The sequence below is a fragment of the Petaurus breviceps genome, unplaced genomic scaffold (genome assembly GCF_028583685.1).
Source record: "Petaurus breviceps papuanus isolate PSGF00001 unplaced genomic scaffold, PetGlider_PUasm1.0 90895, whole genome shotgun sequence".
NCBI lineage: Eukaryota > Metazoa > Chordata > Mammalia > Diprotodontia > Petauridae > Petaurus > Petaurus breviceps.
In genome coordinates, this window is record NW_027187372.1 from 26158613 (window position 1) to 26180240 (window position 21628).

The following is a 21628-nucleotide window of genomic DNA, read 5'->3' on the forward strand; positions in this document are numbered from 1 at the left end:
AAGGTTCATTACACTTCCCCCATAGACTGTATGTCTGATCTATAGGACCAGCTTACCTAAATTCGGCCATAGGAAAATTCTTTTTTTTTCCTTTTTAGAGGGCAATTGGGGTTAAGTGACTTGCCAAAGGTCACATGGCTAGTAAGTGTTAAGTGTCTGAGGCCGGATTTGAGCTCACATCCTCCTGACTTTAGGGCCAGTGCTCTACTCACTGTGCCACCTAGTTGCCCCCTTTTTCTTTTTTTTTTTTAAACTATTGGCTAAGGTGTAGAGGGATTGGGACCTGTGTTGGTGATAGGTAATAGAATGATTTGCCTTTTAAGAATTGTCATTAGATTTTATTTTTTTTTCTGGGTATAAAAGCATCAAGTTAAAAATGAGCATTTTCTGCATATAGTAAAATAGGAGATTGTACATGAAACTGTGAATCTCCTTTAGCTAGAACTTGCTTTTCTTTTAAAATATATAACAAATCCAACAGGTAACTTTTAAAGCTGTTCTGCTTGTAATTCCTCTGGCTTTCTGTATGCTCTCTTTTTTGGGAGGGGAAAGAGAAAGACACTACCCCTTGCCATCTTCTTACTCTCACTTTCCTTCCAAAAAAAAAAAAGATAACAAAATCCTTGTGTAATAAACATAGTCAAACAAAACAAATGATCACATTGAACTTGTCCCCAAATACACGGACCATTCTGTATCTTGAATCCATCTTCTCTCTGTCAGGAGGTGAGTAGCATGTTTCCTCACTTGATCATTGCATTGCTTGATTGATTGAGGCAGTTAGATGGTGCAGTAGCTAGAGTGATAGGAAAACTTGAATTCAAATCCTGCCTTGGACACTAGCTGTATAACTCAGGGTAAGTCACTTAATCTTTGTCTACCTGACTTTCTTCATCAGCAAAATAGGGAGAGCAATAGCAACTACCTCATAGAATTTTTGTGAGGATCCATTGAAATAACATACATATACACATACATGTGTATATAAAACTGTAAACCTTAAAAGGTTAAATGTGGTTATTGTTGTTCAGTCATTTCAGTTTTGTCTCCATTTGGAGTTTTCCTGGCAAAGATACTGGAGTGGTTTGCCTTTTCCTTCTTTGGCTCATTTTACAGATGAGGAAACCGAGGCAAACAGAGTTAGGTAACTTGCCCAGGGTCACACAGTTAATAAGCGTCTGAGGCTGGATTTGAACTCAGGAAGATGAATCTGTCTAACTCCAGGTCTAGCACTTTATCCACTGTGCCACCTAGCAGCCCATAAAGGGCTACATAAACACTTCCTATTGATTAAAATTTTCAAGTCTTTCTAAGTTGTCCCTTACAGTTTTGTTATTAAATAAATGGTTCTCCTGGTTGTATTCACTTCATTCTGCATTAGTTCATACAGGACTTACCAGGGTTCTCTGAAATCATTCCTTTCATAATTTTTAATGATGTAAATAAAAATAGTAATAATATTTCATTACAATCACATACCATATTTTCTTCAGTCATTGAATTGATGGTACATATGTTGGGCACAGCCTTAATTTCAAGTTCTTTTCCATTCCAAAAGAGAGAATTATGCCACTGATCAAAAGAAGGGGAGATTTGAATTCACTCTGCTTATTATAACTGTGTAGACCTTTTTCTGGACTCACACAGGATAAAGAAGAAGAGAGATTAGAGATGAGATGACCTGGACTCAACAAGTGCCTCCAGGTGATGGGCCCAATCAGGGCAACAGAAAGTTCAAGTTGGTAGGGAGTTTGTAAGAGAATCAGGACAGAGGCCCATAAGGAAGGAACTGGCCTCTTTGTCTGGAGTTGGGTGGGAGCAGATCATAAGGAGAGAAGAATGGAGGTGTGTCAAGGGAACAGGAGGCACTCCTGCTACTAGAGTCACTTGGCTGCTATTGCTACAGTCACTGTTCTTTGGGGTTCACTTTTTTGGAAGGTTGAAAGAATCCTATCTTGGTTATATGGTCTACCCCCTTCCAGTTTCCCCTCAGCTCCATATAACACATTTAATCTCATGCCTTCTTCCACCTTCCTTTTCCACCCAAACTACTCCAATGCCCAATGGTACTGTCTTTGGGAATGTAAAGAAGCTAAGAAGTCTGACTATGGTACCCCACTTTTCCCTTCCCCGTTATACCTTCCAGAAGCACTAATAGACCCCGTTAAGGGGCTTCCCTCCTAGGAAATGAACATAGGCTTTCAAGATACTCCATAACTCAAAATATAGGCTAAGATAAAAAGTATTTACTTTCTCAGAACAAATTTTCAGAAATGTCTACTTCCTTCAAAAACATAAGGCAGCTTCTCTAAATACATATGCGTAAATCTGATAAGGATGACTTGTGTTTCTTTGTCCAGACCTCTCAGGTCAGAATTTATAGGTTTTGTCAGGTTTGGTCAAGATACCTTAAGTTGTTATGGGAATGGGAATTTAATATCTTCCCTGCCCCTAGGCCCTTTGATAGGCTTAAGTGACTCTGAGAACCTTCCTTGATTCGAAAATATACTTTGCCCCCTAATAGGCTGAATGTGGTCACCTAAAGCCTGTGGTGGGAGGCTTATTTTTCAGGAATGCCCACACTTTGTTGTTTTTTGTTTGGGTAGTGGATCAAGAGGGCTGTGACATTCTCTGAGCCAGGAGAAGGCAATATATACCCTGCTGTGAGGTTTTGTTTTGGGGATCACTTTGAGAAGAGTTGTGTGATTTGACCAGATGAGACTCTGGGCAGCCGTTGAGCCCCCTGGCTTTGAAAATCCAGATGTTGGTGCTTCCCTCTCTGGTAACTGACTAGGTATGGATGTAATGGTCAGACAGTTGGAAGCCTGTCTGCTGATGTTTCTCTGTATTTGTTATCTGCTTGTAACTTGTTTGTATTCTCTGAAGTTCAGGATGCTGACCTTTTTTTCCCCTGAACTGGGTAAATGACATAGGTTTGATTAAAGCAAGATTGTTAACCCATTTTGAGTTGCTTTCCTCTAGAAAAGCAGATCTAAGAACCTGTGTTGGCAGTCACCCTGGGTATGCTAGGGTGCTTGCTGCTACATAAGTCCAAAAGTATTTCATGGCTAAATTAATTGGAGAAACATTTCCACAATAACATCTAGGTAATAATAATAGATAACACTTACATAACACCTTTGGACTTGCAAAGTACTTTACCTGTTATCTCATTTGATATACAGAACCACCTTGTGAGGTAAGGGCTATTAATATCCCCATTTTACAGGAGTGAAGTTAAGTGACTGCCCAGGGTCACACATATACAAACTGGGGTCTTCCTGTTTTCAGATCCAACACTCTCCATTGCTCCACCAAGGTGCCTACTGTAAAGTAATAGTACTGTTTTTTTTTTTTTTAAGCAATCGGGGTTAAGTAACTTGCTCAAGGTTACACAGCCAGTTATTTCTGGGTATGGTGCTGAGTATCTGAGCCCGGATTTGATCCAGGTCATCCCGACACTGGAGCCGGTGCTGTTACTTGCTGAGCCACCTGGCTGCCCCTAAGCAATTGGGGTTAAGTAACTTGCTCAAGGTTACACAGCCAGGTGTTTCTGGGTGGGTGTTAAGTGTCTGAGCCCGGGATTCGATCTCCAGGTCTTCTCAACACTGGAGCCGGTGCTCTTACTTGCTGTGCTACCTGGCCGCCCCAATAGTACTGTTTTTTAAACAAATATGACAACTTATGCATCCAAATAAGTGTTATCCCCTTCAAAGTAACCTACAGAGACTATCCAGTTATTTTATTGATGATGCTGTTGGTCTATACATTTTGGTAACTCTTCTGATTGAATGCTTGAGGCATTTTATTTTGTATATTCTCACTGGTTTCAAAGCTTGTTGAAATTTTGAACAAGTCATCAGTCAACAAGGAGGACTAAGTGATCAGACTGACTGATGACAGTATTTGGGGTCCAAAGAATGAGGTGGTTCATCAACTATTTTGAATTTTCTGGCATACATGAGACCAGCTGCCATAAATGACTTTCTGAAGCTCAGTGATCAAAAGCTGTGTCCAAGACCTGGTTTAACTGAAACAAGACTTCAGTAGACTCCTGATCCTTACTTTTTTGCTTTGAGGCTGAGGAGTTCCAGAGGATAACAACCTTTTGATATTCCAGCATGGGATGCTTATTTCCTTTTGATGTTCTAGTGGTTGGTTTAGGGGTGCTCATTTGGTTTTAGTATTTGATCTGATTCGAGGATCTCATATCTTAAAACTCAGGTACTGGTGCTATTGTTATCCTACTATAAATCAAGAGAAATTGGTTTGACTCTTCTCCCAAAGCAAATAAGTTTCCAACTTCATCTTGGAGCTGGGAAAGTGGATGCCTCTGAGTGCTTCAGCCAGACGCCTAGGGACTATGTTCTAGATTTGGACATATTTTTGGAAGTGGTCTAAGGAATATTTGGGTTCTAAATCCAAATTCTGTTCCCTTGGCTGGCAGTCCAAAACTGAACAGGAAATTGTCAAGCACATTTCTAACAGTTTTACCAATGACTTGCTGTGGGGCCTTTCTTGTTGGCTAAGTCCTTTCTTTAAGTCTCAGTATCCACTTGACCTTCTCTCTCCTTCCATCCCTTTCTCCCAGATCTAGATTACACAGAGTGGTAACTAGTCCTTTTTCAGAAGAGAAAGTCACCGAGGCCATCCTTGCCCTCCAAAGCTTCCCAACACTGATTATGTCCTTCCCATCCAAGGGTATGTGGAAGCCAGCTCAAATAGGCAAATATAAAATTTTCAATGTGAGCATTTATACCTTGGAAGCTGTTGAATGCTACAAATCAGGGTTTGGTTAGTTGTTTTATTGATTTTCAAGGCTTAGGAAAATGATAGAGCAAATGTTAATTGTATAGATTAAATTTTAAAATGTATCAAATGGACATTTTTTTTGGGGGTGGGTGGGAGAGCTGGTTGTTAAAAATTTTACTAGTACTTCACGACTCCTTCTGAACTTTATTTGGCACTCACTTCTAACACTCCACCCCCTGCCCACTTAGATCATTCTATTCTCTTCATCTCCCTCAACAGTTTGTACTATAAGAATTTGTACCATTTTCTCTGTGTCCAGTATTGTTAGTTTCCTGGGAGCTTCTGGAGGTCAGAAATTATGTCTTTCCTTTAGATTTCCCCCACCTTCCACCTCAGCATCAGGTCCCATTTGAGGGCATGATCTATACATTTGTTTTCTATAGCTGGACTTTCCTAAAGGGCCAGACCCTGGAATGGAGATACAGAAGATGTGCTCAGTGAGCCTTAGGCTGAGCTCTCTCCCTATCCTTCATTCCCAGCAGTTGGTCTGTGGCCACCCTGCTTTGGTATTTTGTCCCAGGGCCAAAGCCACTGGCTAGGGATGGAGTTTCAGCTTGATCTTTACCAGGGGGCTGAGTATGGCCGGGCTGCTGGGAATTTGGGGATGGCTTTGCCAGGGGGAGGACAACTGACCTCAGGGGAGGCGCCACATAGCCATCTGAGCTGGAGGCTGGGACGCAGAGTCCCATGATTAGGTCTCTTGGGTCCTATTCTCAGCACAGGGGTCAGATTGTAGGGTTACTTGGGGAAAGTCATGTGACCGGTCTGGACTTCAATTTCTTCATTGAATAAATCAACCAACAGTTATTGGCTTCTCTTTGCTTGCAGAACCCTGCACTGGGGGGAGAATGTAGGGTCTGGGTGGAGGAAATGCATAGATAAAATAGGAGACATGAACTCTGCTTCCAGGAAGCTCCCAGTCTGATAGAAGAGACAGAATACAGACATAAACATTACTTAGATAAGGGCAACATTAATTTATAACTGTCCACAGCAATATGCAGAAATGTTGGGGATGGTAGAACACACAGAGTAACTGGAACTGAATTTGATATATCTGGGAAAGATTTTGGAGGAAGAAAATCTTATGCATGGTTTAGTAAGAGGAAGGAGAGTCAGTTACAGTTGAAGATGTTGGAGAATCTTGGACAAAAGGTAGCATGGAATAGTTGAAAACATACCGGGCTTGACCTGGGCTCTAACCATGACTCTGATGCTAATTAATTGGCTGTGTGTCTTTATGCTCTCTGGGTCTTAGCTACCTCCTCTATGAGATTAGGGAGCTGGACCAAATCACTTTTGAGTCTTTTTCTATCTCTACCATTTTATGGTCTGAGCAGAACCCAGCAAGGTTTAGATATAGATTTGGATCTGAGAAGGATCTTAGTGATCACCTACTTATTTTACAGGTGAGGAAACTGAGGCCAAGAGAGGGGAAAGGACGTGCTCAATCATATTGGCAAAGTAGAAGGAGAATTTGAACCCAGGTCCTCTGACTCCAAATTCAACTCTGTTTCTGCTGTAAAATGATGACTCCTAGGTTACCGTAGAGCAAGGATGCTACAGAAATTTTAGCATATGGAGTTGTTAATATTGGCTAACAATGAATGACTCCTGAACTAAGTGCCTTGGAAACATTATGGGAGAAGTAATTTCTTTTCAGAGTTCCCATAGTAGGTAACTGCTACCAATATTTATTTACCATAATGAGGTAAAACCCTAGGTTTTATTATTATGCTCAAGCATAAGTTCAGGTCTCTGCGGAATGTTCAGTCATTTTCAGTTGTGTCCAACTCTTTGTGACCCATTTGGGGTTTTCCTGGCAAAGACACTGGAGAGGTTTGCCATGTCCTTCTCCAGTTCATTTTACAGATGAGGAAACTGAGGCCAACAGGGGTAAGTGAGTTGCCCAGGGTCACACAGCTAGTAAGTGTCTGAGGTCAGATCTGAACTCCACTTCCTTTAGGGCTCCCACTGTGCACAGACATCTTCTCAGAGACCTCTCCATGGACTGAGACTGGAGCTCATTGCTTCTGCCCCCTTGACCAAGTTTCCTAGAGAAAAGGCATTCCACTTTAGAGTAGATGTTCAGATTGTATTGTTTTACCAAGATCTCAAGAATCAATCAATAAACATTTATTAAGCACTTACTATGTGCCAGGCAATATGCTAAACACTGGGGATACAAAAAGAGGCAGAATACAGTCCTTGTCCTCAACGAGCTTACACTCTAATGGGAATGTAGGAAAAGCTCCATTGCATGTACCTTTTGCTCTGTGTTCAACATGGGTTCAGTTGGTTTCTAACAGAGCAACTATTATAGTTTCTAATAGGCAGCTAGGTTGTGCAATGGATAGAACACCAAGCCTGGACTCAGGAAGACCTGGGTGCAAATTCAGCCTCAGATACTTTGCCAGCTGTGTGACTCTGGCAAGCCACTTTACCTCAGTTTCCTCAACTGTAAAATGAGGATACGTAGCACAACCTCAGAGAGTTGTTATGAGTTTCAAATTAGATAATATTTGTGAAGTACTTACAGTAGGTGCTAAATAAATGCTTATTCCCTTTTCTTCCTTAATAGAAGTATTTGCACATATTCTCTAGTTGCCTCTTGTTGTGACTGAGGTCTTCATGAGCCAGTGACAGAGCTCAGGGATCCTGACTGCTGCGTTAGCTGTAGCCATCATCCTAGTTCTGACACAGCTAGTATCTAGTCTCCAAGCCAGTCTCTTAGAGGAAAAGCGTAGACATATGGCTTGACTGCATTATTTACCCAAGTCTGTCAGCTCTTATTTTCAGTTTCTCAATTTGAATCAACAAACATTTATTTTTAAGTTAAATTTTATTTTTTTAATTTTCACAAAGATCTATGTTCTTTCCCTTCTACCTCCTCCTCTTCCACTTCTGCTTCACTGAGAAATTATTTTCTGAGAAAAGTAAGACCCTTATTAAAAACATGTATGGCCAAACAGAACAAATTTCTTCATTGGCCATGTAGTTTTTATTATTATTTAAAGATCATTTGATTTATTTTTAATATTTTTTCAAAAGTCTTAATCTGCCCACTGCATTAATCAGCTCTCTGTCAGGAGGTAGGTGGGCAGTTCTCAGGAATTGTGATTGTCAACAAACATTTAGTAAGAACCTATAGTAAACATAAGCTAAGTGCTGGGGAAACAGAAAGACCAAAAATTGAAACAGTTTTTATCCTCAGAAATAACTTCCGGTCCAAAATTTTCTTTTTATTTACTTTGTTCTCACGCACACACTCACACACACTCACATACACATACTCACACACACATACACACACACAGCTGTTCCCCTCCTCCACTGTTACCCTGTAAGCTTCTTTCCAGTAGTGATTATTTCATTCATTTTATTTTATTCATCCTCAGCAGCTCAATGCCTGCCATACCATACGCTCTTAATAAATGCTTGTTGAGTGTTGACACCCGTATTTTCCCCATTAATAGACTATAAGCCTTCTGAGGGCAGGAACTGTTTTATTTTTGTCATTGTGCCCCCAGCTCTGAGCACAGTGGCTAGGATTTAGTAGTTGCTTAACAATGCCTGTTGATTTGTTCTGGGGTTCAGGGAGGGTAGGGCATGAACACAGTATAATACACTATAGGCAGGAAGGGGGCATAGACAAGGAACTCCAGGAAGATTGGAGGAGGGAAGAATATTAAAAACTGCAGGGAATTCATGAAGGTTTCACAAAGTAGTTGTACAGTACCTGGGGGCAGGGACTGCTTTAAAGGAAAAGAATTCTAATGCAAGTGTAAGTGAAGAGGGAGTGTATTTTAGGAATACACAGAAGTGAGAAATGACCTGTGGAGTTTGGGGAACAGTTAGCAGCCCAACTCGACTGGAACATGGACTTTGTGAAGGAGGATAGTGTAAAACAGAAAGATTGGTTGGAACCGAGTTGTGGAACAACTTACATACCAAGCTGAGGAGTTTGTATGTTAAATCACAGAAGCAGTAGGGAGTCATTGAAGGTTTTGGAGCAGAGGAGTGATGATCATAAATGAGAAAACAGGGTTCTGATACTATAACTTTTGAGATAATTGGAATTAGGTAGGCTGAAGCATTAGTTTGGGAGGAGGTCAGTGCTTTAGTGAATTCTCCAGGTCTCCTTCTTGCAAACTGCCAGGGGACAATACTAGACTTCGACCTTCTTTTGCCTGTAAACTTTCAGTTCCATAGACCTTATGTTCAGGACATCAAGGAGATCAAGGTTCAGAAGCAGAGGACAGTGGGCATGAAGGACATGGTTTGACAACAGCATTGATCATCAGGACTAAGAGAATGCACCAGATGAATTCTCAACACTTGGTAATTGGCTTCAGTCTTGCAAGGAAGAAAAGGAAGAAGAGGAGGAGGAGGAGGTCGAGGAAGAGGAAGAGGAAGAAGAAGAAGAAGAAGAAGAAGAAGGAGAAGGAGAAGAAGAAGGAGGAGAAAGAGAAGGAGAAGGAGAAGGAGGAGAAGGAGAAGAAGAAGAAGAAGAAGAAGAAGAAGAAGAAGAAGAAGAAGAAGAAAACTTGTTTCTGTAATTCTTTGAGGAGTTTTTGCTGTGGAACACTGTGGAGTATCATTAATCTCATTTTACAAATCAGGAAAATGAGATTTAGAGGGGTTAAATAAGTCCATAGCCTTACAGCTAGTATCAAAGAGAGGCTTCAAACTCTGGAGTCCTGACACAGTCCAGGGAGGCCCTAGAGCCTGATTCTCAGCACAAAGATTCTTAGAGCAAAACCTGATTTGATATCCTCAGGGGATGGAGGTGGGTTTAGAAATAAGACTTAAATGCTAATTGTGTTCTCTTCTCCAACCATAATAGAAGGAGCAACCAACCTCCAAGACTTTTTGTCACACACCCTTAGATTTGGTCCCTCCCTCCTTCCCAGGTGCTACCACCCCCTAAGGGCCAGGAACAGAAAGACTCCTTGGAAAGCTAGGGAAGAGGGAGATAGCCCTGTCCTTTGACTCCGAGCCTCCCTCCCTCCCTTAGGGCTAACTGCCAGAGCTATGTCACCCCTGCATCTCCTCCTGGGTGACCAGACACAGGACACAAGGTGCTGGTCAGCTGAACCCTCAGATCTGCTCTCCTGGCCTTTTCAGGTTTAGATCATTCGTTCCGGACTCAAGTTTCCCTCTGGTGCTGAAAGCCAACTTTATAAGTGTGAAATTGTCTCCTTGGTTTTACAAGGTCTCTTTCTACCATCTTAAGCCCCTGTGGGATCCAGGTTGCTGTCAAATTGTTCTACCACAGATGGGGTGAGAAAGACAAGAGCCTGGTGCCTCCCTGCTGGGCTGGACCCAGAAAATCAGAGCTGGGAGACTGCTAATTGACACAGCATCACAGCAGTGAAGGGGAAAAGACAGCTGTAGGCAGATAGAGGTGGGATGCAGGAAGGGAAAGGGTTGTTTTTCAGTTAGCAAAGCCTGTGAATCTTAGGAGCAAAGTCAGAAAAAGTCACCACTAAAAGTCACTACGACTATATGCCAAAAGACAAGGAAAGAACTGAGAACCATAAATTGGTCTTTTCAGCTGGGAGTAGAGAAGTCACATCTTCAAATGGAAAGAAAGGACCACGATTGGGGCAAGGTGACCTTTCTAGAAAAGATCTCATTGCCACAAGACTTGGCCATCAGGTAGAGAGTGTCTAAGGTCAAGATCAGAGATTCTTAACCTTTTTTTTGTCATGGACCACTTGGGAAGTTCGGTGAAACTTCTGGACCCCTTCTCACAATAAGGTTTAGAAATGTATAAAATAAAAATGTACAAAAACACATAAAGTTATAAAGGAAACCAATAATATTAGTTTTTAAATTTGATTTAATTTTTCCAATGAACAAAAATCTTTCTCTCCCTCCCCTTCCCCACTGAAAAAGAAGGAAAAACAAAACCCTTTTAACAAATATGGTTTTGTGATTGCTCATCTTGTTTCAGTTATGCCCGACTCTACATGGAAAGTGAAGCAAATTAACTTCTAACCTTGACCATGCCCAATATATGTTTTAATCTGTAGTCTGAGTCCATCATCTCTCTATCACTTGGTAAGCAGCACAAGAGACCAATTAGACTGAAATACAATGATCAAATTACGTCTTGAAAAGCCCCAAATTCCCGAACCCCAGGTGTTTTTGAGCCTTGATGCTCCATTGGCCCACAGAATAATATACACAGAGCAGGTTTTCCCCCATCTCTGAGGCCCACGTACCTGAATTTTGAGGACTCATAGTAACTCAGAGTTAGAAGGGACATCAGAACTCAGGTGGTTGAATCAGTTGGTCTGGCTCATTTTTGAGGTTGCTTCCAACTGAGATTCTGTGAATGGGATCTCCTTCCAACTCAATGAGGGACCCTCCAGCTTCTTTTTGAAGACATAAGGTATAGTATTGAACATATAAATTAGTTTTGGTAAAAAGGAACCAGCAGGGTTTAGCAATCAGTCCAACATTTGAGATATTTTTAAGCTTAATTCACATTGTTGACATTTTCCCCATTCTCTTTTTAAAATCAAGACAATCTACAGAACAACAAACCAAGTCCTAATTTGTAGTGTTTGCCTGTTTCCAGGGTATAAAATTTAATCACTGGTTCTCTGGTCACCCATGAAGGGAGCTCAAGGTCTCTGGAGGGAGCCAGGTCTACTTGTGGATAGCTCTCAATAGGAGGAAGTTTTCCTCCCATTGAGCCCAAATGGATCTTCCTACAACTTCTCCCATTGCTGCTGGTTCTGCCCTTTGGGACCAAGTTGAACAAGGCTCATCTCTTACCCACATGTCAGTCCATTAAATATCTGAGGGCTGCTAACATGTCCCTCTAAGACTTCCTGATGTCATGGTCCTCTTTGAGAATGAAAGACAAACACAACAATAATCCACAGGCTAAGTAAGTCCTCATATCTCTTTCAAATGATCCTTATTGGGTATGATCTCTAATCTCCGAACCGTGCTGTTTGGTCTTCTCTGAATGGGCTCCAGTTCATCGATGTCCTTCCTGAAATGTGGTAACCAAAGTGAACACAATAATCTGGGTATGGCACAGCTAGGGGATGCATGCATGACCCAGGTTTCTGGTTCTGGGTTCCATACCTGTTTTATTGTGGCCTGATCATCATGATGTGGGTCAGTATCTCTCAAACCCTTTGGTATTCTCTATACTTTTAAAAGGAATTGAGCACTCCTCAAAGATGTTTGGTCTAGGTGGATTCTGTCAATATTTACAACATTAATAAATAAAACTGATAAAAATTGGAAATAAATATTCATTCTTTAAAAATAATAAACCTATTACATAACATAAATCACATATTTAAAATGAAAAATATCTATTTTACAAAGCAAAAAAAAAAGTTAGTGAGAAGAGCAAAGCACCTTCACTTCTATTTTCTCCATAGATAACTGCCTTTATGGTTGGCAGGACAGACATTTTAATCCCCATTTACAGTTAAGGAAACTAAGGCCCAAAGAAATGAAGTGATTTGCACAAATCTAGTAAGTAGCAGACTTGGTACTATATTCCAATTTTTGACTTCTTGTCTAGCCCTCTTTCTAAGACAGCAGGTGCATATACCTGGGCCTAAAATAGAACCTAGATACCTTGACTTAGCATCTGCTAAACAAGGAATACTTTGTGGTTAAGTCTTCAGTAGAAACTCCTTGGATAACAAGAATTAATTCAATAGTTCTGTTTATTGACTTTCTCCAAGTCACATGGAAGCCCATGTGTTCTGTAATGACTTGGAGGAGAAGCTTCAGGTCTGCTGAGGATCCCTTTGTGGGAAGTGATTCTCCCTCCTCCTTTCCCTCCTGGGAAGCTGATCTCATGGGTGGTGTTCCCATAGGTATCCATGGAGTCTTTTGGAGGACACAGGACTTTGCATTTCCTTCCATCCCCAGAAATTTTCTTACTCTCCTAAGTCAGCCAAGCTCTTGCTTCATTTACTGGTCCAGACCTCTGTCCAGGTGTTCCCTTGTCTTCTTGCATCAAAGAATAGCAAGTCCATCTGTAGAAGATCATACCATCATACCATTCTTTTTTTTTTTTTTTAAAGCAATTGGGGTTAAGTAACTTGCTCAAGGTTACACAGCCAGTTATTATTTCTGGGTGTGGTGCTGAGTATCTGAGCCCGGATTTGATCCAGGTCATCCCAACACTGGAGCCGGTGCTCTTACTCGCTGAGCCACCTGGCCGCCCCTAAGCAATTGGGGTTAAGTAACTTGCTCAAGGTTATAAGGCCAGGTGTTTCTGGGTGGGTGCTAAGTGTCTGAGCCCGGGATTTGATCTCCAGGTCTTCTCAACACTGGAGCCGGTGCTCTTACTCGCTGTGCTACCTGGCCGCCTCAGATCATACCATTCTTAAGAAGAATCTTCAGTGGCTCCTTAGAGCCTCTAAAACTGAACCCAGATGCCTTTCACTCTATCTTTTACTCTCCACCTCCTCCCACGCTTTTCCTTCTAGCCAAACTAGTTTACTTGACACGACATTCCATCTCTCATCTACATGCCTTTGCCTAGAATGGCCCTTTCTCCTCACCTCTATCTCCGGGAATCCCTACTTCCCTTTAAGGCTCAGATCAAGTATCACCTCCTTCAGAAATCCCTTCTCAACTCCTGTGGGTGTTATTATCCTTGTGTCATTACTTTTTTATTTCTTTTGTACAGACATACCTCAGAGATATTGTGGGTTCAGTACTAGACTATCACAATAAAGCAAATATCACAATAAAGAGAGGCATATGAAGTTTTTGGTTTCCCAGTACATTTAAAGCTGTGTTTTCACTATACTGGAGTCTATTAAGTATGCAATAGTATTATATTAAAAAAACAATGTATATGCCTTAATTAAAAAATACTTCATTGCTAAACAATGTTTACCATCATCTGAGCCTTCAGCAAATTGTCATCTTTTTGCTGGTGGAGGGTCTTGCCTCAATGGCAATAGCCACTGACTGTTCAGGTGGTGTTTGCTGAAGGTTGGGATGGCTGTGGAAATTTCTTAAACTAAGACAACAATGAAGTTTGCCCCTGCAATTGAGTCTTCCTTTCACTTGAACAATCAGAGGCTATTGTAGGGTTATTAATTAGCCTAATTTCAACATTTTTGTGTCTCAGGGAATTTGGGCGGGCCAAAGAGAGAGGGAGAGATGGTCCAGGGCCAGTGGTCCATTCATTGGTGGAACAGTCAGAACAGGCACAATGTTTATCAATTAAGTTCATTGTCTTATATGGGTGGTGTTTGTGGCACCACAAAACAATTACAATAGTAGCATCAAAAATCACTGATCACAGATCAACATAACAGATATAATAATAATAATAATGAAGAGTTGAAATATTACAAGAATGATCAAAATATGACACAGAGACACAAGAGCACATGCTTTTTTTTTTTTTTTTTGCTTTTTGGAGGGCAATTGGGGTTAAGTGACTTGCCCAAGGTCACACGGCTGGTTTTTGTGTTAAGTGTCTTAGACAGGATTTGAACTCAGGTCCTCCTGACTCCAGGGCCAGTGCTCTATTCACTGTGCCACCTAGCCGCCCCAGAGCATATGCTCTTGAAAAAATGGCACCAATATATTTGCTCAACACAGGGTTGCTGCAAACCTTCAATTGGTCAAAAAAAAAATCAGTATCTGCGAAGTGCAATAAAATGATCAATGCTTGTATAGACCTCATATTTACTCATTTAGAAAACATGCTTGGTTCTCCCAGTAAACTCTAAGCTACTTGAGAGCAGAATATTTGTGTCTGTTGTGTCTAGCAGGACGCCTGACATGTGGTACAAGCGTAATAAAACTTGTTGATTGATTGCTTGATTTAAGATCCCTTCCAATTTTAAATCTATGATGCAATGACTTGGGAAATTGCTTGTCTTGAGATCTCTCTAATAGGTGATCTCTGAGATTCCTTCCAGTTCAATTGTTACTATAGTTTTTCCAGTTTGGGGGAGCACTAATAATCCGGCAGAGGCAGCTAGGTAGCACAGTGGATAGAGCGCTGTAGCAGGGAAGGACCTGAGTTCAAATTCTGCTTCAGGCAGCCATTTATTAGCTGTGTGCCCAGGGGAAGTCACTTTAACCTTACCCAACCTCAGTTTTCCTGTTTATAAAATGGAAATAATAATAGTCCCTACCTCACAGAGTCAAATGAGATAATACATATGAAGTGTTTTGCAAACCTTAATGTTCTGTGTAATGTTATTTATTGTTACTTAATCTCTGCCTTCTAGAAATTTCCAGGCCAGCTTCATTTACCTCATTTCCTCTTATATACCTCGGTTTGTCTGCTCCACTCTTCCAGAAAAAAAAAAAGTATGCAATCATTTTGCTCTCAATTCCTTCCTCCTAGCCATGCCTTCTTTCCAAACTATGGCACATGTTTCATATGCCACACCCTGACTTCTAACCTGGCTTGCTTGGAAGCTTTGCTTATCCATTCAAGAACAGCTTCTTCCTCTTCCAGGAAGTCTCCCTTGACTGAAGCTCACTCATCTGGTCATGGGATTCCATGCTTCCCAATTCCACTCCCCCTACACATTCACTCACCACTCTACTATGAAATCATACCCTTATTGAGTATGTATTGGAGACATTTATTCCTATGTATCTGGGCATGAAACTAATTCACTTTTCGAATCTGTAGTTTGTATGGTTTCTTCGTGTCTATTCACACAAATGGATTTTTGTCTGGGAGCCTCTAGAGCAGGGATTCCTAACCTTTTTTATGTCATGGATGCTTTTTACAATCTGTTGAAATTTGTGGACCCCTTCTCAGAATAATGTCTTTAAATGCATAAAATAAAGTCCATACAATTACAAAGGAAACCAATTCTATTGAAATACATTTATTAAGGCCCTCACCTCGAGGGTTGAGACTGAATCTGTTAGTACAATTCCCACCCTTCCCAACCCAGTGTCAGCCAAGAGAAGAAAAAAGGCTTCCAGGAAATGGAAAATAATATGCCACTGCACCACCCAAAGGATAACTTAATGGTCATTGAACTACTTCACATTAAATGAATAAAATGTCCTGATCAAAGTCTGAAACAACTGGGAGAAAACGGAAGGAGAATGATCCAATGGAGTTGTGTGTATGTGATATGTGTGGTGTGTATGTGATGTTTGGCATATGTGGTGTGTATTTGGTGGTGGTGGTAGGGTGGTGTGTGTGTGTGTGTGTGCGTGTGTGTGCACGTGTGTGCGTGTGCGTGTGTGTGTGTGTGAGGGGGTTGGACATAGCCTCTTCCCTGCCTGGAGAAGGTGGGGGGGGGTAAGATGAAAAGCAGAGCAGGAGTAAGTGAGAGGGGTGTGTGTGGGGGGGTGGAATTCTGTGACCTACATCTCCTCCCCCTCTCTGTTAGTCAGCAGTCCAGCTCTGAGCCTCCTGCAAGAAACAGCAGCTGGGGCTAAGGAGGAGAGAACTAACAGCAGGCAGGCAGCAAGCCTGTCAAATAGTCGCTCGCGGTCACAGGTAAGCCGGGCATACCTTGTCTCTTGATTCTTTGACCAGTGACTTAGGCTAAAGGCAGGAGAGAAGTGGGAAGTAGCTCTTTTCCCTCTTGCCACCCACACCTCCCAATTTCCCACTCTGATAAAGACACTACCACTCTGGGCTAAGCCCCTGGTGTTGCAGACAACATTGTCATGCCACCCAATAGTGAATGCCCCTGCTGGTCAGCTTTTCTATATGGCACATTGTTGTCTACTTCAATCAGTCTTGAGGTTCTTGAAGAAACGATTCTAGTGAGAGATGTTCAGTAGAATTTACCCAGCTTTAGAGAGATCAGAGTAACTCCCTCCAACCTTATTTTCTTCTGGTGCTGCACAGGGTGTTCTCAGGGAGACAGGAAAAATGATCATCAAAAAGAAATTCTAAGGGAAGGAACCCATTTCCAGTGGAGAAGATGGGCACAAAGTCAAGCATTTGTAGAGTGAAGATGCCTCCTTGTTTGGACTCAGAAGTTGAAAATTGCATACAGAAAAATAGTGAAATAGGGATTCCTTCTATTTTGGATTATGGTCCTCCATTGATGTCTGGTTGACATTTACCCCCCAAAAGGGATGGTATATCTTCAATGGATCAGTCAGGTACAGGCAAGAGATCCCAAACTATTACAGGAAGCCGTAGGGTCTCCCTTCCACAACTACTAGGTCCTCCAGGGGTTAAAATTTCCTTTACTCTCCCCTGGGAAATGATTTCAAGGATGGGGAAGAAGCCTTGGTTCACAGTCAAGATTTAATTAATTATATAGCGGAATCTGAGTGGAGTAGCATCTGTTTGATTCTTTTGTCCCTGTCTCCCATCAGTGTCAGAGCCATAACCCCAGAGGGAATGGAAAGAGAAGTGAGCCTTCAGGATGGAGCAGAGATGGGAGTGGGAGGGCAGGATGGCAGGTGAATCCTAGAGGGAAACTGGGCAGATCCTGCACCACTTATCCTGTCAGGAAGAGTCTAGATGGGACACTGAGTCAGGAGACATGTATGGGATGATGTAGAATTATCCTTCAGTGAAGGGTTGAATTGAGCCTTTCCCCTAAATTTGGGCATGAGCCCTTGGGGAGGAAATTCAGTTCTTCCTCTGTCCTACCCATATTTTTTTTTATCGGCCTCAGTTTCCCCTGTTTACTGGAAGTGCCCTGAAACTCTCAAAGTCTCTTCTTCATCATTTCTACTAATTCATAGCCCTGGCTATACTCATTGGGAATGGAAACCCAGAATGAAGAGGGATATTTTACTGGTGGATCGTATTCTAGTTCCTAAAGGAGAGGAAAATAGAAGCAGTGAATATAACATACCCTACTCACCCTCTTCCCTCACCCCCACCTCCATCCAAGAAGATCCTTGCATTCATAATGGGAGGAGGGGAGATAGAAGAGAATTTGAGCTTTTTATTTATTTGTTTGCTTGTTGTTTTTTGCTTTTTGGAAGGGGGAAGGCAGGGCAATTGGGGTTAAGTGACTTGCCCAAAGTCACACAGCTAGTAAGTGTTAAGTGCCTGAGGTCAAATTTGAACTCAGGTCCTCCTGACTCCAGGGCTGGAGCTCCATTCACTGTACCACCTAGCTGCCCTGAATTTGAGCTTTTTGTATAATGTATAGCACATCACCATGTTCAGTTAGTAGCTTAGTAATTCTCTTTTGATGGTGATGATGATGCCAGTGACGTCATACTTCTTTCACATGTGGTTCTCAGGCACCAACCCATACCCTTGCCTTCCTCTGGGACCGCTAGAAAGGGAATGGTTTGCTGCAGGGATAACATTAGAATGTGAGCCCTCAGGGGGATCAGTTCTTTCCCCTCCCATTCTACCATAGCCCAGAACCAACTGGTCTTCTCCTTAATTGGTCGCTATTCTTCCCACAACCCCGCCATTCACTACCCCACCCGCTAGAACTCTCTAGCCCTGGCAGTGCCGGCAGTTAGCTTGTGACAGCTCAGAATGCTGTTGGCACACTTTGGCGTTCCAGGGATGGCAGTAGGACAACGGCCATTTTGTGGGGGTTAGCGGATCTTGCTTGGAGTGCTATTGGGGAGAGTGGATGGGAAAAGATACACATAGGTGGAGAGAATGAGTGGGGGGAGGTTGCAGCTGTGAAATGAGAGAAGGCCAATCTGGTGGAGGAATTTGCTCTGTCACGGGGAATTTTGATCTGATGTCAGGGCCTTTAGGTTGGAAATGGAGTCCAAGAACAATCAGACAGGTCCCCCAAATGGGGTTCATTGGCATTTGGTCAATTACAGTAGAAGGTTGGTTTGTTTGAGCGTCCTTGTTTTAGGTTCCCCAGAAGCAATCTCCCATCCCGTGTTCCCCATAAAGAAAACCCCCAAAGGAAGTTAACATAATTCTCTGGGGAATCCCATTCCAAAGTCATTCACTTTGAAGGCCCAGTCTAAGGGACATTTGGGTTTCTGAAGGTGGAATTGTTTGCTCTCCTTCTCTTCCGATGGGTGTGGTCACCCCTGGTTGAGACTGATGGTAAGTGAGACAACAGGGAGGAGGATGGTGATGGTAGGAAATACTTTTATTCACACCTGACACTATAATTCACAATCCACAGAGGGGGAGTAGATGGATTTATGGGGGTCAGACAGTCTCAGAGCCAAAGCCAGCTCAAAGAGGCCAAGAGGCGGTCTCCTGCAGGCCAATGGATTTGGAAGATTCCAGTCTAGGGTGGGGGAGAAGATTTGTATCCTGCTCCAGGAGAGTCTCACACAGTGGGGGAGAAATCAAGAGGTCTGTGAAAAAAAATCACTTTCCCAGTCAAGAGAGGACTAAACTATGAAACAGCTGGAGAAACTCTGAATTCCCAGAGTTTGTATTCTCCCAGGTTCCTATTAAGCACTCGTCCTCTGGCTGAGTAGTGATGGGGGGGTAAGGTAAGATGGCTCCCAAAGAGAAAGCCAGATATACCCATAAGAGACCTGGCCACTGGGCTAAGGCAGTGGCATTCTTTGTCCGGGACCAGTAAACTTGTTTTTAAAACTGATTTTATAACTGTATTTCAGTATAATTGAGCTTCCTTTCTAATGCCATGAATTTAATGTTATGTATTAGAAAACATTCTGAGAAGGCCTCCATAGGTTTCACCAGATTGTCAAAGGGGTCCATGACATAAAACTTAAAAACCTTTTTCCCCTTAGGATATGAGCCTCCATCCCTTTTTCTGGGTTCCTATATAAGTGCTAGAAATATGGAATTTTAGAATCTCAGAACTGGAAAGGAATTCAGAGATACTTAGAACATCCCATATCTGAAATACAGATTCTCTTTACAACATCTCAAACAATAGTCCAATCTTGTTTCACGCAGGTGATGCCCCCTAGAATATAAGCCTGGAAGAGCATTGGAAGAAGGAGCACCATGGCAGGTAAGATAAACTCATCTCCACTTCATCTCTTTCTATAATGGAGGAAGGGAAGGGTGAACAGCTGGACTGGCAGCAGGAACATAAATGGAGAAGAGTAAGTAGTCGTGACTCTGGGTTAGTAGCTGAGACCAAGGTGAAGACTGAGAGACAGATACAAAGAGCTCTAAAAGATTGTCAAGTGTTTCACGTTCATGATGAGGAGCTCTCTCTTCATATTAACCCTACAGGATAGATCTCTTTAAGGGTTGGGCATAGGGGATTGGTGCTATGAAATCATCCTGATTGAAGGAGATTCTCCACCCATGCACACAGGAAGCTCATCTTTAATTTATAGACTTAGAGAGCTCACCTGGTCCCTGTGTGTCAGCCTTAAACCTAGTTCTTTTAGACTTCAAAGGTGGCTCTCTTTCCATTGTGTTGTTCTGCTTCTTGAGGTAGGTACTACAGTTATCAGGGATAAGGACTGGATCTGTGATGCTGGTGGTACAAGGAATTCTCAGGTGAATAAACTCCCTCTCCCAGTGCAGGTGGGCATCCTCTCTGCTACTTATGATCTTAGATAACCACATAGAGCACTGTTAAGTGACTTGCCCAGGGCCACACAGCCAGTAGGTGTCAAAGATGGAACTTGGACACAAGTCTTCCTGGTTTTGAAGAAAGCTCTTTATCTAGAGCCTCGCCCATTAGGATATAAGCTTTTTGAAGGCAGATAGTGCCTCTAGACCACCTCTCCAGTCTTATTTCACACCAATTTCCTTCAGATACTCTTTATTCCAGCCAAACCAGACTACTAGTTATTTGCCCATCTCATCTAGCTTTCTTATACTTCTGTATCTTTGTACATGCTTCCTCCAATGCCCAGAATGAACTCTCTTAACATTCATGCAATTTTGACAGGCAAGGATCTTTCTCTTCCTTCAAGATGCTTTGTATGGACCACCTGATTCATAAAATCTTATCCGTAGTCTAACTATATGTGATCTCTCCTTGTTCAAATCTTTCCAGAACCTCTGAATTCTCCTATGCATTTAACATTTCAGTTATTTCTACAGAGATAATATTTTATATAATACTTTGGAATAGAGAATGTAGAATATCATAAATTTTATCATTAAATCATAATCTAAATATTATTCCTATTATATTATATATTATTTATATGATACTATATCATATATACTGTCATCTCATACACACAATTATGTATATTATATAATATTAACAACATATTGTTTTATTATAACAATGTGCATTATATTTATACCATATTATAACAACATATATTACATTACAATATTATATACAACCTTATGTAACATACAATAATATAAATTATAGTACTATATATTGTATTACATTATATATTATATATGGGATATAATATGTAGTAATAATATTGTTACAATATAAACATATGCTATGATTCCATACTATTATAGTTATTTGCACACATCTGTTTTTTTTTTTTTGCTTCAGTAATATTAGATTATAAACTTCAGATCAAGTTCTTAGTTGCTTTTCATCTTTTCACCTGCTACTAACCCTCACATTTCGGTGCTAGCCATTGTCTGGTGATCCCAAAGCACTCTCCCATAGGCAGCCTCTTGAGTCCATTTTTTGGCCATACCGAGTGGGCAGGAGAGAGGGACTGCTTTCCCAAGGGACAATGAATCATAGTGATTGTACTGTAATAAAAAAGAGAGGGGTGGGAGGACAGGAATCCAGCTCTCTGTTGTCCAAACTATTAAGCAGACTGGCTTTAGAGATCACTCAGTCATTTTTTTCAGTTGTGTTCAACTATTCATGACTCCATTTGGGGTTTTCTTGGCAAAGATATTGGAGTGGTTTGCCATTTCCTCCACACATAAGGAACTGAAGTAAACAGGTTAAGTGACTCTCCCAGGGTCACACAGCAAGTGTCTGAGGCAGGA

General features: G+C 41.7%; 1 protein-coding gene across 1 annotated transcript in view; it reads left to right on the plus strand.

The window, feature by feature from the left end:
- Positions 1 to 21628, plus strand: part of IGFN1 (immunoglobulin like and fibronectin type III domain containing 1) — an 89050-nt gene that overhangs the window by 31376 nt on the left and 36046 nt on the right. The gene's annotated exons all lie outside the window — the stretch shown is intronic.